Here is a 17,530-nt window from a genome sequence, read left to right as displayed (position 1 = left end):
GTGGAGAGGGATGCTGAGAGACTATAGCAGTAAAGAGGGTATGAAGTAGGGGTGATGCAGGAGGGAGATGGAGCCTGGTTGATAATGGAGGGAAGTGGAACAAGGTGGGTGTGAGGAGGAGGAAGGGGGGGGGGGAATGACCGCCAGGAGAGGTAAGTGGAGATTGTAGGAAAGGAAGTAGGACAGAGGGGAAGAGGGAGAGCCTGAATGATGGGAGAGGGAAAGGATGGGTAATGGGGAAGGAGGGCAAGAAGGGATAAGCGAGGTAGTTGATTAGGCGATGTGATTGGGGAGGGAAGAATGAGGAAGAGAGCGAGAGAGAGAGGAAATGGGAGGGAGAAAGGGAAGGAGGGAGGGAGAGAGGGAGGGAGGCAGGGAAGGAGGGAGGGAGAGAGGGAGGGAGACAGGGAAGGAGGGAGAGAGAGAGGGAGGGAGGCAGGGAAGGAGGGAGAGAGGGAGACAGGAAGGGAGGAAGACAGGGAGGGAGACAGGAAGGGAGGGAGACAGGGAAGGAGGGAGGGAGAGAGGTAGGGAGGGAGACAGGGAGGAAGGGAGACAGGGAGCGAGGGAGAAAGGGAGGGAGACATAGAGGGAGAGAGAGAGGTAGGGAGGGAGACAGGGAGGGAGACAGGGAGAGAGAGAGGTAGGGAGGGAGACAGGGAGGGAGACAGGGAGGGAGACAGGGAGAGAGACAGGGAGGTTAAGGGAGACAGGGAGGTTAAGGGAGACAGGAAGGGAGGGAGACAGGTAGGGAGACAGGGAGAGAGACAGGGAGGTTAAGGGAGACAGGGAGGGAGGGAGAGAGGGAGGGAGACAGGGAGGGAGTTAGAGGTAAGGTTTTTGTATTTCAGAAAACTTAAGAAAATATATTTTAAGTTGTTAGGAGACAAATAGACAATGAAGGCGGAAGGTGGGAGATATGCATTGTTAAGGCCGGCCAGAACTGTCCTCAGCTGGTGGCGGGGGTGGCGGTGTGGTGGTACGGTGGCGTCCTCAGCTGGTGGCGGGGGTGGCGGTGTGGTGGTACGGTGGCGTCCTCAGCTGGTGGGGGGGTGGCGGTGTGGTGGTACGGTGGCGTCCTCAGCTGGTGGCGGGGGAGGGGGGTGGTGGTACGGTGGCGTCCTCAGCTGGTGGCGGGGGGGGGGGGGTGGTACGGTGGCGTCCTCAGCTGGTGGCGGGGGTGGCGGTGTGGTGGTACGGTGGCGTCCTCAGCTGGTGGCGGGGGGGGGGGGGTGGTGGTACGGTGGCGTCCTCAGCTGGTGGCGGTGTGGTGGTACGGTGGCGTCCTCAGCTGGTGGCGGGGGTGGCGGTGTGGTGGTACGGTGGCGTCCTCAGATGGTGGCGGGGGTGGCAGTGTGGTGGTACGGTGGCGTCCTCAGCTGGTGGCGGGGGGGGGAGGTGGTACGGTGGCGTCCTCAGCTGGTGGCGGTGTGGTGGTACGGTGGCGTCCTCAGCTGGTGGCGGGGGTGGCGGTGTGGTGGTACGGTGGCGTCCTCAGCTGGTGGCGGGGGTGGCGGTGTGGTGGTACGGTGGCGTCCTCAGCTGGTGGCGGGGGTGGCAGTGTGGTGGTACGGTGGCGTCCTCAGCTGGTGGAGGGGGTGGCGGTGTGGTGGTACGGTGGCGTCCTCAGCTGGTGGCGGGGGTGGCGGTGTGGTGGTACGGTGGCGTCCTCAGCTGGTGGCGGGGGTGGCGGTGTGGTGGTACGGTGGCGTCCTCAGCTGGTGGCGGTGTGGTGGTACGGTGGCGTCCTCAGCTGGTGGCGGGGGGGGGATGGTACGGTGGCGTCCTCAGCTGGTGGCGGGGGTGGCGGTGTGGTGGTACGGTGGCGTCCTCAGCTGGTGGCGGGGGTGGCGGTGTGGTGGTACGGTGGCGTCCTCAGCTGGTGGCGGGGGTGGCGGTGTGGTGGTATGGTGGCGTCCTCAGCTGGTGGCGGGCGTGGCGGTGTGGTGGTACGGTGGCGTCCTCAGCTGGTGGCGGGGGGGGGTGGTACGGTGGCGTCCTCAGCTGGTGGCGGGGGTGGCGGTGTGGTGGTACGGTGGCGTCCTCAGCTGGTGGCGGGGGTGGCGGTGTGGTGGTACGGTGGCGTCCTCAGCTGGTGGCGGGGGTGGCGGTGTGGTGGTACGGTGGCGTCCTCAGCTGGTGGCGGGGGGGGGGGTGGTGGTACGGTGGCGTCCTCAGCTGGTGGCGGGGGTGGCGGTGTGGTGGTACGGTGGCGTCCTCAGCTGGTGGCGGGGGTGGCGGTGTGGTGGTACGGTGGCGTCCTCAGCTGGTGGCGGGGGTGGCGGAATGGTGGTACGGTGGCGTCCTCAGCTGGTGGCGGGCGTGGCGGTGTGGTGGTACGGTGGCGTCCTCAGCTGGTGGCGGGGGGGGGGGGGTGGTACGGTGGCGTCCTCAGCTGGTGGCGGGGGTGGCGGTGTGGTGGTACGGTGGCGTCCTCAGCTGGTGGCGGGGGTGGCGGTGTGGTGGTACGGTGGCGTCCTCAGCTGGTGGCGGGGGTGGCGGTGTGGTGGTACGGTGGCGTCCTCAGCTGGTGGCGGGGGGGGGGTGGTGGTACGGTGGCGTCCTCAGCTGGTGGCGGGGGTGGCGGTGTGGTGGTACGGTGGCGTCCTCAGCTGGTGGCAGGGGTGGCGGTGTGGTGGTACGGTGGCGTCCTCAGCTGGTGGCGGGGGGGGGGGTGGTGGTACGGTGGCGTCCTCAGCTGGTGGCGGGGGTGGCGGTGTGGTGGTACCGTGGCGTCCTCAGCTGGTGGCGGGGGTGGCGGTGTGGTGGTACGGTGGCGTCCTCAGCTGGTGACGGGGGTGGCGGTGTGGTGGTACGGTGGCGTCCTCAGCTGGTGACGGGGGTGGCGGTGTGGTGGTACGGTGGCGTCCTCAGCTGGTGGCGGGGGTGGCGGTGTGGTGGTACGGTGGCGTCCTCAGCTGGTGGCGGGGGTGGGGTACGGTGGCGTCCTCAGATGGTGGGAGGGGGGTTACGGATGCATCCTCAGCTGGTGGGGGGCGGGGCTGTGGTTCAGTGGCGTCCTCAGCTGGTGGTGTGGGGGCGGAATGTGGTTGGTACGGTGACGTCCTCAGCCGATGGGGTGGGGCGGGGGTGTGGTACGGAGGCGTCCTCAGCTGGTGGGGCGGCGGGGGTGTGGTACAGAGGCGTCCTCAGCTGGTGGGGGGGGCGAGGGTGTGGTACAGAGGCGTCCTCAACTGGTGGGGGGGGCGGGAGTGTGGAACGGTGGCGTCCTCAGCTGGTGGGGGGGGGGGTGGTACGGTGGCGTCCTCAGCTGGTTGATTGGGGTGGGGTACGGTAGCTTCCTCAGCTGGTGGGAGGGGGTTGCGGATGCGTCCTCAGCTGGTGGTGGGGGGGTTGTGGTACGGTGGCGTCCTCAGCTGATGGGGGGTATGGTGGCGTCCTCAGCTGGTGGGGGGCGGGGGTGTGGTACGGTGGTGTCCTCAGCTGGTGGTGTGGGAGGCGGGGTGTGGTACGATGGCGTCCTCAGCGGGGGGGGGGGATATTGTGGCGTCCTCAGCTGGTGGAGGGCGGGGGTGTTGTACGGTGGCGTTCTCAGCGGGCGGGGGGGGGGGGGGGGAGTTATGGTGGCGTCCTCAGCGGGGGGGGATATTGTGGCGTCCTCAGCTGGTGGGGGGCGGGGGTGTGGTACGGTGGCGTCCTCAGCGGGCGGGGGGGGGGGGGTATTGTGGCGTCCTCAGCTGGTGGAGGGCGGGGGTGTGGTACGGTGGCGTCCTTCAGGAACCTGTGTAAAGAATCGTTCAGAATCTTGTACACTACATACGTAAGACCAATCCTGGAGTATGCGTAAAAGTAGTTAGTAACAGTTGATCGACAGTTAAGAGGCGGGCCGTTCAACTGTTTTCCCCTGCAATGGACAACTGGGGGGAGTTGAACTCCGGGGGAGTTCAACTCCCATAAGCACAACTAGGTGAATACAACTAAGTGAATACACACACACACACACAGAGGGTATAGACTCATTCCTCTCAAATTTGGCTGATGATGCAAAAAATATGAGAAGAATCAAGACAGTTGAGGATGAACAGAGACTACAGGACGACCTGGACAAACTGGTAGGATGGTCTGGAAAATGGCTACTAAAGTTCAACTCAGCTTACTGCAAAGTAAGGAAATTAGGCGAAGGGAGCAAAAGGCTGAATACAATGTACCATCTAGGAGGTGATATCCTGCAAGAGTCGTATAGAGAAAAAGATCTAGGGGTTGATTACAAACGAAACCTGTCCTCAGATGCCCACATCAAAAGGATATCATCAGCGGCATATGCTAGACTAGCCATCATAAGAACTGTCTTTAGAAACTTGTGTCAGGAATCGTTCAGGACCTTGTATACCACTTATATTAGACCAATCCTGGAGTATGCAGCTCCAGCCCGGATACATACCTAGTTAGACACAAGACAACGTTAGAGAAGATTCAGAGGAATGCCACCAGACAAATCCAGGAACGGCTAAGGGAGATGAACCTCACATCCCTGGAAATCCGAAGAATAAAGGGAGACTAGTTGTACTCACGTAGAGGTGCTTGTGGGGGTTGAGCTCTGGCTCTTTGGTCCCGCCTCTCAACTGTCAATCAACTGATGTATAGATTCCTGAGCCTACTGGGTTCTAACATATCAGCATTTGAAACTGTATATGGAGTTAGCTTCCACCACATCACTGCCTAGTGCATTCCATCTGTTAACTACTCTGACACTGAAAAAGTTCTTTCTGACGTCTCTGTGGCTAATTTGGGTACTCAGTCTCCACCTGTGTCCCCTTGTTCGCGTCCCACCAGTGTAAAACAGTTTATCCTTATCAACCCTGTCATTTGCTCTGCGAATTTAGTAGGTAGTGATCATGTCTTCCCTAACACTTTAGTCTTCCAGTGTCGTGAGGTGCATTTCACGCAGCCTTCCCTCGTAACTCATGCCTCTTAGTTCTGGGACTAGCCTATTGGTATTCCTCTGAACTTTTTCCAGCTTCGTCTTGTGCTTGACAAGGTACGGGCTCCATGCTGGGGCCGCATACTCCAGGATTGGTCATATATATGCGGTATACAAGGTTCTGAATGATTCCTTACACAGGTTCATGAAGGCTGTTCTGATGTTAGCCAGCCTCGCGTATGCCAAAGATGTAATTCCTTTTATAAGGGCTTCAGGAGACAGGTTTGGTGTGATATCAACTTTTAGATCTTTCTCTCTGTCCGTTTTCATGAAGTACTTCATCTCCTATTCTGTATCCTGAGTCTGGCCTCCTGTTTCCACCGCCTAGTTTCATTACCTTGCATTTTCTCGGGTTGAACTTTAGTAGCCATTTGTAGGACCATTCATTCAGTCTGTCTAGGTCATTTTATAGCCTCCTACTATCTTCATTTGTTTTAATCTTCCTCATAATTTTTGCATCATCAGCAAACAATGAGAGGAACAATTCTATACCCTCTGGGAGATCATTTACATATATCAGAAACAGTATAGGTCCAAGGACTGATCCCTGCGGGACTCCACTGGTGACTTCTCGCCATTCTGAGACCTCACCCCTCACAGTGACTTGCTGTCTTCTGTGGCCTAGGTACTCCCTTATCCAATGGAGTTCCTTCACTTTTTTTCCAGCTTCTTCACTAGCCTCTTGTATGGTACTGTATCAAAGGCTTTCTGGCAATCCAAAAATATGCAGTCTGCCCACCCCTCTCTTTCTTGCCTGATTTTTGTTGCCTGGTCGTAGAATTCAAATAACCCTGTGAGGCAGGACCTGCCATCCCTGAACCCGTGATGATGCTGTGTTACAAAGTTCCTTCGCTCCAGTTATTCCACTAGCTTTATTCGCACAATCTTCTCTATCAACTTGCATGGTACGCAGGTTAGGGACACTGGCCTGTAGTTCAGTGCCTCCTGTCTATCCCCTTTCATGTATATCGGGACTACATTAGTCGTCTTCCAAATTTATGGCAGTTCCCCTCTTACCATTGAGTTGTTATTCACAATGGAGAGTGGAAGCACAGTGGTTCTGCTCATTCCTTTAGTATCCAAGAGAAGATTCCAACTGAGCCTATAGCCTTTGTCACATCCACTTCTAGCAAAAGCTTCCTTACATCTCCACTGGTAATCTCAAACTCTTTTAGTGGTTCCTGGTTTCCTATTCCCTCTCTTATCTCTGGAACTTCTCCTTGCTATAATGTGAAGACCTCCTGTAATTTCTTATCCAGTTCCTCTCACACTTCCTTGTCGTTTGTAGTGAGTGTCTGCCCCTATCCTGAATTTCATTACCTGTTCCTTTACTGTTGTTTTTCTCCTGATGTGGCTATGCAGCAATTTAGGTTGAGTCTTTGCCTTGCTTGCGATGTCGTTTTCGTATTGTCTTTCTGCCTCTCTTCTCAACCTGACATATTCATTCCTGGCATTCTGGTATCTTTCTCTGCTCTCAAGTGTTGTTATTCCTATAGTTTCTCCATGCCCTTTTACTTTGCTGCTTAGCTAGCCTACATCTCTGATTAAACAATGGGTTTCTCATCTGCATTTCATTGTTTTCCTTTTCGACTGGGACAAACTTGTCTGCTGCCTCCTTACACTTCTGCGTGATGTAGTCCATCATATCTTGGGCCGTCTTTCCCCTGAGCTCTGATTCCCTTGTTATATCTGTTAGGAATTTGCTTATCTCCTCATTGTTTCCCTTTCGGAATGCCAGCCTTTTGTTTTCAGTTCCCCTCTTCGAGTTCCTTAACCCTTCTTCAGCCAGATACTCAAACGCCAGTGTACTGTGGTCCTTCATTCCTACTGGGACCTCAATTCCGATATGCCTTATGTCGGAGTCGTTCAGGGTGAAGTCTAGGTCAAGTCTCGCTGGTTCATCGTTTCCTCTCATTCTTGTGGGCTTCCTGACAAGCTGGCTAAAGAAGTTTCTTGTCGGCACCTCCAATAGTTTGGTTCTCCATGTATCCTCACCTCCATGTATGTGTGAGTGTGTGTGTGTGTGTGTGTGTGTGTGTGAGTGTGTGTGTGTGTGTGTGTGTGTGTATGTGTGTGTGTGTGTGTGTGTGTGTGTGTGTGTGTGTGTGTGTGTGTGTGTGTGTGTGTATGTGTGTGTGTGTGTGTGTGTGTGTGTGTGTGTGTGGAGAGGGGGGGTGAATCAGTTGATTGATTGACAGTTGAAAGTTGGGCCGAAGGAGCAGAGCTCAACCCCCGCAAGCACAACTAGTTGAATATACATCCATACAAACACACACACACACACACACACAAACACACACACACACCCACACGCACACACACACACACCCACCCACACACACACACACACACACACACACACACACACACACACACACACACACACACACACACACACACACACACACACACATGCCTAACAAACCTTTTAGAATTCTATGATAAAGTAACAAGGATAAGGCAGGACAGAGAAGGCTGGGCAGACTGCATATTTCTTGACTGCCAAAAGGCCTTTGATACGGTACCGCACATGAGACTGCTATACAAACTTGAGAGGCAGGCAGGAGTAAGCGGAAAGGCCCTAGTATGGGTGAAGAACTACCTAACAGGAAGGAGCCAGAGGGTAATGGTAAGGGGCGAAAAGTCGGACTGGCGAACAGTAACAAGTGGAGTACCTCAAGGATCGGTGCTGGGACCAATCCTCTTTCTAATTTACGTAAATGATATGTTTACAGGAGTGGAATCATACATGTCGATGTTTGCAGATGACGCAAAATTAATGAGAAGAGTTGTGACAGACGAGGATTGTAGGATCCTCCAAGAGGACTTAAACAGGCTGCAGAGATGGTCAGAGAAATGGCTACTGGAGTTTAACACCAGTAAATGTAAAGTTATGGAAATGGGATCAGGTGACAGGAGACCAAAGGGACAGTACACAATGAAGGGGAACAGCCTACCTGTAACGATTCGAGAAAGAGACCTGGGAGTGGATGTGACACCTAATCTAACTCCTGAGGCACATATAAATAGGATAACGACAGCAGCGTACTCTACACTGGCGAAAATTAGAACTTCATTCAGAAACCTAAATGAGGAAGCTTTTAGGGCGCTTTACACTGCCTACGTGAGACCCGTCTTAGAGTATGCCGCGCCATCATGGAGCCCCCACCTGAAGAAACACATAAAGAAACTGGAGAAGGTTCAGAGGTTTGCGACGAGGCTTGTCCCAGAGCTACGAGGGATGGGATATGAAGAGCGGCTGAAGGAACTGAACCTTACGACACTAGAGAAAAGAAGGGAGAGAGGAGATATGATAGGGACATATAAAATACTCAGGGGAATTGACAAAGTGGAAATAGATCAAATGTTCACACGTAATAATAACAGAACGAGGGGACATGGGTGGAAACTGGAAACTCAGATGAGTCACAGAGATGTTAGGAAGTTTTCTTTTAGCGTGAGAGTAGTAGAAAAATGGAATGCACTTGGGGAACAGGTTGTGGAAGCAAATACTATTCATACTTTTAAAACTAGGTATGATAGGGAAATGGGACAGGAGTCATTGCTGTAAACAACCGATAGCTAGAAAGGCGGGATCCAAGAGTCAATGCTCGATCCTGCAAGCACATATAGGTGAGTATAGGTGAGTACACACACACACACACACACTCCGGCCTCTCCCACTTCCCCAGTTTCCCACGCATTCCCCCCTCCCCTACAAACACACACTCACACACACACACACACGCAAGCACGCAAGCACACGCACGCACTCGCACGCACACGCACAAACACACACATTCAACAAACACACACATAGACACAAACACACGCACGAGGAAAAGCCAGGACATTTTCCCCTCAGTCAGGGAAAATGAGGGAGGGACATTACCACACACAGGGACACGGGAGAATGGTGGATAATATCTTTAAATGGCTCAACCAGACATTAGGGGAGTTCAACAGAGACCTGCAAGAAATGCAAATGGGATTCAGCAGAGACCTGCAGGACATGAAAGAGGGGTTGGCAGAGACCTGCAGGAAATGCAAGCATTAATACAGAGCCAAAGGAGTGAGTTGGAGGCAGCCAGAGAGGAGATAAAGAGACTCAGGGAAAATCAGAATTCAAACCAGCACAGGGTATGCAACCTCCTGGAAACAGGGGACGAAGCTGATGGAAGGCTCCTTCCAGGGGGACTCTCTTTTGCAGAAATACTGCAGAAGAGCCCAAGTGCCAAGGCTGCTCTAGAGGCTGAAGCTAAGAAAGCAGCTGCCTCACAGGAAACTGCAAAATGAACAGAACAAATGCTGGAGAGGAAAAAAATAGTTATAGTTGTAGGAGTACAGGAACCAGAGGGATCCAATCGGGAGGAGTGGAGAAGGAGGGACCGAGCAACTATGACAGAGATCGTGGAGGGACTGGATATGGAGGAGGCAAATGGCAACTTTTAGAGAAGGTTTTCAGGCTGGGCGTCTACAAGAAGGAAAGGAAACGATTGATAAAGGTAGTGCTCACGAACAGGGCAACAAAGGAGAAAATTTTATCCAGGAAGAGCAGACTTGTGAGGTTAGGGCGATACGAGGACGTCTTTCTGCAAAGGGACATGAAGAGGGATGAGAGAAGGAAGGCTGCAGAAGCAAGCAGGAGGCGCAAAGAAAGAGGTGGGGATATGGGAGCCACAAGGTTCAGCTCATTGTCTCCAGGAACCTGAGATGGGAGTGGGAATCCCCCCACCAGCAGGCCAGCATCCCCAGAGAGAATTGTAACAGAAGCTTTCCACCAACCAACCCCTCAGCCATCCCCCACCAATCACCTGCACCTCCCCAGACAATAAAGTCCCTCTTCAGACCATGCCACCCATGTTCCCTGACCCCAGACCCCTCATATTCCCCCTCATGCCCTTTTTCATCCCCAACCCCTACCCAAGGTTCTCACTGTTCCTGCATCCCATGTCCCTCCCTGTTTCTCCAGCCCATGCCCTTCCCAGTTCCCCCACCCCAAGCTCTCCTTCCTACCCCACCCCCCCTCCCTCCCAGCCCCACCTCCCCAGTCTCCCCTGCATACCCCAACCCGTGACATCCCACCACATGCCCCTCAAGTTCCCCCATCTCATGCCCCAACTAACCTCTAACCCTGGATCCCCCTCAGCTGCATCACGGCAGATCCCCCTAGCCCACCCTGTTTCAGATCCTTCCAGCCCACTCACACCCTAGACCCCCCTGGTCCTCCATCACAGGCTCACCCACCCCAGACATCCCTTGCCCCCCAACTCCAGTGGAATCAACTGAAACTCAGAATGGACAGAAGAGAGTCAGTTTCAAGGTCATGTATTCGAACATAGATGGGATTACAAACAAGGCTAGTGAACTTAGGGAAAGAACACTAGAAGTAAACCCAGATGTAATTGGACTCACAGAAACAAAACTCTCAGAAATCATAACGAATGCGGTGTTACCCCAGTACTACACTGTAATGAGGATAGAGAGGGAAGAAAGGGGAGGAGGCAGAGTGGCTCTACTGATGAGAAAGGAATGGAGTTTCAAGGAGATGGTTATTCCGAGCTGCAAAGGGTTCAGAGACTTCATAACAGGCACCATGACGATGGGAGGACCAAGAGTAGTAGTAGCAGTGATATATAAGCCACCACCAAATGAAAGAAGACCCAGGCAAGAGTATGACAGAACAACATGGCAGTTAACACAATCATTGAGAGAGCAGCCGCTGCTGCCTGTAGAAATCGATCCCATCTGCTCATCATGGGGGACTTTAATCACGAAGGATAGACTGGGAAAACAAGGAACCACATCGAGGTGAGGAAACATGGAGAGCGAAACTGCTGGAGGTGACGACTAGAAACTTTTTAAGTCAGCATGTCAAGGGTCTCACGAGAATGAGAAGCAGTGATGAACCAGCGAGACTCGACCTTGTATTCACTCTGAACGATTCAGACATAAGGGAAATCGGTCTTGCAGCCCCCGTGGGTATGAGTGATCTGCAAATGAGATCTGCAAATAATGAGTGTACTGTTGTTGGAGTGTCTGGTGGAAGAGGGGTTAATGTAATGAAGAAAGGGACCAGAAAGTAACAGGCCAACATTCCGGAAGGGAAACTATCAGGAGATGAGAAAATTCCAAACTGAAATGGCTTGGGAAACAGCTCAGAGGAAAGACGGTTCAAGACACGATATAGTACATCACACAGAAGTGTAAGGAGGCAGCAGACAAGTTCGTCCCAGTCCAAAAGGAAAAAAATTAAATGGAGATAAGAAACCCATGGTTTAGTCAGAGTTGTAAGCTAGCAAAGCAACATTTAAAAGGGCGTGAAGACACTATAGAAACAACAGAACACTAGAGAACAGAGAAAGATACCAGAGCGCCAGGAATGAATTCGTCGGGGTGAGACGAGAGGTAGAGAGGCAATATGAAAATGACATAGCGAACATGGCAAAGACTCAACCCCAAACTGCTGCATAGCCACATCAAGAGGAAAACAACAGTGAAGGAACAGGTAATGAAACTGAGGATAGGATAGATTAACTACAAACGACAAGGCAGTGTGTGAGGAACTCAATAAGAAATTCCAGGAGGTCTTCACCTCAGAGCCAGGAGAAGTACCAGAGATAAGAGAGGGAACATCAAACCAGACACCACTAGAGATTGTGATTACCAGTGGGGAGGTGAGGAAGCATCTGCTAGATTTGGACGTAACAAAGGCTATAGGCCCGGATGGAATCTCACCATGGATTCTAAAGGAAGGAGAAGAAGCTCTGTGCCTGCCACTCTCCATGGTGTACAACAAATCACTGGTAACAGGTGAACTGCCAAAAATTTGGTAGACGGCCAATGTAGTCCTAATATACAAGAGGGTGATAGGCAGGAGGCACTGAACTACAGGCCAGTGTCCCTAACTTGCATTCCATGCAAGATGATGGAGAAGATTGTGCGAAAAAAACAAGTGGAACATCTGGAGCGGAAGAACTTTGTAACACAACATCAGCATGGATTCAGGGATGGTAAATCATGCCTAACAGGTTTAATTGAAATCTATGACCAGGCAACAAAAATCAGGCAAGAGAGCGAGGGCTGGGCAGACAGCATATTTCTGGACTGCCAGAAAGCTTTTGACACAGTACCACATAAGAGACTAGTGCACAAACTGGAGATGCAGGCAGGAGTGAAAGGGAAAGTACTCCACTGGATAAGAGAGTACCTAAGCAACAGGACACAGTGAGCACCGTGAGGGGTGAGGTCTCGGAGTAGTGGGGAGTCACCAGTGGAGTCCCACAGGGATCAGTCTTTGGACTTATACTGTTTCTAATATACACAAATGATCTCCCAGAAGTTATTGACTCGTTCCTCTCTATGTTTGCTGATGATACAAAAATTATGAGGAGGATCAAGACAGAGGAGGATAGCATGAGACTACAAGATGACCTAGACGAACTGAAGGAATGGTCCGACAAATGGCTACTAAAGTTCAACCCAAGTAAATGTAAGGTAATGAAACTAGGAGGACAGTCACTGGATACCGAATGGGAGATGAAGTCCTTCACGGAACAGAGAGAAAGATCTAGTAGTTGATAACTTGCCAAACCTGTCCCCTGAAGCCCACATCAAAAGAATAACATCAGCGGCCTATGCGAGGCTGGCTAACATCAGAACTGCTTTCAGAAACCTGTGTAAGGAATCCTTCAGAACCTTGTATACCACATATGTAAGGCCAATCCTGGAGTATGCAGCCCCAGCATGGAGCACGTTTCTAGTCAAGCACAAAAAGAAGCTGGAAATAGTTCAGAGGTTTGCCACTAGGCTAGTCCCAGAACTAAGAGGCATGAGTTATGAGGACAGACTACAGGAACTGCACCTCACGTCGCTGGAAGACAGAAGAGCTAGGGGAGACATGATCGCCACATACAAAATTCTCGGGAATTGACAGGGTGGACAAGGATGGGTTATTTAACACGGGTGGTACACGCATAAGGGGAGACAGGTGGAAGCTGAGTACCCAAATGAGCCACAGACATTAGAAAGAACTTTTTTTAGTGTCAGAGTGGTTACCAGGTGGAATACATTAGGCAGTGATGTGGTGGAGGCTGATTCCATACACAGTTTCAAATGTAGATATGATAGAGCCCAGTAGGCTCTGGAATCTGTTCACCAGTTGATTGACGGTTGAGAGGCCGGATTAAAGAGCCAGAGCTCAACACCCGCAAACACAAATAGGTGAGTAAAACTAGGGGAGTACACACACACACACACACACACACACACACACACACACACACACACACACACACACACACACACACACACACATACTCCCACACACACACCTCCACAACTCAGCTCTCATTTGCCGGAAATGCTTAAAAAGAGCCCTGAAGGTCTGTAGTTAGGGAAGTTGCCATGGAAGTGGCTTCCTCATCAGGAAGCAGCTAGATGTACTAGGCAGCTGATAGAGAGAAAAAGAGCAATAGTAGTAGCAGGCATTAAAGAGCAAACAGGGACCAGACCAAAGGAGCGGAGAGACAAGGACAAAAACATAGTTACCGAGATCATTAAAGAGGTAAGGATGGAGGGAACTGACCAAAATGCTGATAAGGTTTTCAGGCTTGGAAAGTACAACAAGATCAGAGACCGAATGATAAAGGTGGTATTCATGAGCAAAATCACGAAAGAGGAACTGTTAGCAAGGAAGAGCCGTCTAGCAAATGTACAGAAGTTCAAAAACGTACTCCTGCAGAGGGATATGACAAGGGAAGAGAGAAAGCAGGCAGCAGATGCGAGGAAGGAGCACAGAGAGAGAGAAAGGAATCAGAGATCCACAACCCCGAATCCTACAATCCAAGAGGGGAGTGGGGAACCCTCTTCAAACAGTGCAACAGCCACACGGAGTGGGGCACTACCCCCACATTTTTCCCAACAGACACCCTACCTGCCCCATCCCCTGTCAGCCCTCAACTAAGTAACCACCTAGGGCATCCTCCCTGCACCCACCCCCCTCCTCCTATTCACCCCCTCCTCCCACTCAACCCTCTCCCTAGGACCTCCCTTCTCCCCCATCCCCCAAGCCCTCCCTTCTCCCACATGCCCTCTCGTCTCTCCTACCCCCAAGCCCTCCGTTCTCCCCTGCCCCCCTAAGCCCCAAACCCTACCTAAGTCTTCCCCTCTCCACCACTGCCCTAAACCCTCCCCTCTTCCTCACCCACCTCAGCCTTCCTTCCCCCCCCCCCCGCTCTCAAGCCCTACCCCTTTCTGCCCCCCCCCATCTCCCTCATACCTCAAAGCCCCTCCTCCCCCATGCTCCCCCCTCTCACCCCAACCCCAGCCCTCCCCCTCTCACTCTCCCCCCCAACTCTCTCCATCTCACTCTCTCCCCCTACCCTCCCCCTCTCACCCACCCACCCTACCCTCCCCCTCTCACCCACCCTGCCTACCTCTCTCACCCTCTCCCCCACCCCCCAAGCCCTCCCTCCTCCACCAGTCTCCCATACCAGATCCTCCCAGCTCTCACTCACCCCAGATCCCACAGGTCCCCCCCAGAGGAGAAGCAGAAGAGAGTCAGTTTCAGGGTGATGTACTTGAACATAGATGTGATCACAAGCAACACAAGTGAACTAAGCAAAAGAGCACAAGAAGTGAACCCAGATGTAATCGGACTCACTGAAACAAAACTCTCTGGAATCATAACGAATGCCGTGTTTCCAACGGAGTACACAGTAATAAGGAAAGAGAGGGAAGGCGAAGAGGAGGCGGAGTGGCCCTACTCATGAGAAAGGAATGTAGTTTTAAGGAGATGGCTATCCCGGGCTGTGAGAGGTTCAGAGACTACATAGCAGGCACCATGACAATGGGAGGACCAAGAATAGTAGTAGCAGTAATATACAACCCTCCACCAAATGACAGAAGACCCAGTCAAGAGTTCGAAAACAATAACATGGCAGTTAACACTATAATTGAGAGGGCAGCCTCTGCTGCCTGTAGAAATAAATACCACCTGCTCATCATGGGGGACTTCAATCATGGAAAGATTGACTGGGAGAACAAGGAACCGCATGGACTCCACTGGTGACTTCACACCAATCCGAGGTCTCCCCCCTTGCCGTAACTCTCTGCTTCCCATTGCTTAGGTACTCCCTTTTCCACTGGGGCACCTTACCAACTACACCTGCCTCTCTCTCCAGCTTATGTACCAGCCTCTTATGCAGTTTTGTGTCAAAGGCTTTCCGACAATCCAAGAAAATGCAGTCCGCCCAGCTTTCTCTTTCTTGCTTAATCTTTGTCACCTGGTCGTAGAATTCTATTAAGACAGTCAGGCAAGATTTACCCTCCCTGAACCCATGTTGGTGATTTGTCACGAAGTCTCTTCTCTCCAGATGTGATACCAGGTTTTTTCTCACGATCTTCTCCATCAGCTTGCATGATATACAAGTCAAGGACACTGGCCTGTAGTTCAGTGCCTCTTGCCTGTCGCCCTTTTTGTATATTGGGACCACATTCGCCATCTTCCATATTTCTGGTAGGTCTCCCGTCTCCAGTGACCTACTATACACTATGGAGAGTGGCAAGCAAAGTGCCTCTGCACACTCTTTCAGTACCCATGGCGAGATCCCGTCTAGACCAACAGCCTTTCTAACATCCAGATCCAGCAGGTGTCTCTTGACCTCCTCTCTGGTAATTTCGAACTCTTCCAAGGCCACCTGGTTTACTTCCCTTTCTACTAGCACAGTGACCTCACTTTGTTCTGTTGTGAAGTGACTCACCTATTTTTGCTTGCGGGGGTTGAGCTTTGGCTCTGTGGTCCCGTATCTCAACTGTCAATCATCTGAACACCAGTTGATTGACAGTTGAGAGGCGGGACCAAAGAGCCAAAGCTCAACCCCCGCAAGCACAAATAGTTGAGTACACACATACACACACACACACACACACACACACACAACACAACACAGTACCGTGTACGGCCGCAGCTTTAAGAACTGGTCTCAAGAGTTTATCGCTTAATAAAACTGCCGTAGCGCGAGTATTACCAAACATTAGCCACACTATCGCGCGATTTAAGGTTTAATATCGGGATTACCCGAACGCTTAGAATATGAGGCCAGACGCTCTGTTTGCTGAGGACATTTTCTCCTACGTAACTTAGCAAATGACTTTAATATTGCTCCCAGCCTAACCCAGGCAGTCAGCGTGAAGCCTAATCCAGGCAGTCTGCGGGTGGCCTAACCCAGGCAGTCTGCGTGAAGCCTAACCCAGGCAGTCTGCGGGTAGCCTAACCCAGCCTGTTCGGGTAGGTGTTGACGTAGTCAACATTTATCTTCACCGAGGCCCTCCAGCGGGACGGTCCGTATGTTTCCGGGTAGGTAAAACAGTGGCACTCTGAGCGGAGTGACACGTCGCAAGAACGGGCGGACTTCTTGAGGTTATCTTGAGATTATCTTGAGATGATTTCGGGGCTTTTTTAGTGTCCCCGCGGCCCGGTCCTCGACCAGGCCTCCACCCCCAGGAAGCAGCCCGTGACAGCTGACTAACAACCAGGTACCTAATTTACTGCTAGGTAACAGGGGCATAGGGTAAAAGAAACTCAGCTCATTGTTTCTCGCCGGCGCCTGGGATCGAACCCAGGACCACAGGATCACAAGTCCCGCGTGCAGTCCGCTCGGCAGACCGGCTCCCCGGACTTGTCTTGTGTGCTTTACGATCTGTCTCTACGACGTCATTACTAATGTGTTTCTAAGAGGCACTTACTTCGACCAGCTTCTACGACGTCCTGAGCGATGAGTTCCCTAAGAGAGCGTTTACGATCTACTTCTAGAAGGCGTATATAACGATGTCTTCTCTAAGACTATAGCTGCTTCTGGAGCGTCCTAAGGTGATGTACTGTCTAAAAAAAGAGCTTTACAATCAGGGACTAGGAAACCTGATCGAGTGCCCAAGTGAGCCATAGAGACATTAGAAAAAAACCAAGTGTTCGAAAATTAACACTAATGGAAGGCATTAGGCAGTGATGTGGTGGAGGCAGACTCCATATACAATTTTAAGTGTAGATATGAGCCCATTAGGCTCAGGAACCTGTACACCAGTTGGCTGACAGTTCAGAGGCAGGACCAAAGAGCCAGAGCTCAACCTCCGCAAGCACAACTAGGTGAGTACACACACACGACCACCAGTACACACACACGACCGCCAGTACACACACACGACCGCCAGTACACACACACGACCACCAGTACACACACACGACCACCAGTACACACACACGACCACCAGTACACACACACGACCACCAGTACACACACACGACCACCAGTACACACACACGACCACCAGTACACACACACGACCACCAGTACACACACACGACCACCAGTACACACACACGACCACCAGTACACACACACGACCACCAGTACACACACACGACCACCAGTACACACACACGACCACCAGTACACACACACGACCACCAGTACACACACACGACCACCAGTACACACACACGACCACCAGTACACACACACGATCACCAGTACACACACACGATCACCAGTACACACACACGACCACCAGTACACACACACGACCACC

The sequence above is a fragment of the Procambarus clarkii genome, chromosome 11 (genome assembly GCF_040958095.1).
Source record: "Procambarus clarkii isolate CNS0578487 chromosome 11, FALCON_Pclarkii_2.0, whole genome shotgun sequence".
Classification (NCBI taxonomy): Eukaryota; Metazoa; Arthropoda; class Malacostraca; order Decapoda; family Cambaridae; genus Procambarus; species Procambarus clarkii.
This window is presented reverse-complemented; position numbering follows the sequence as displayed.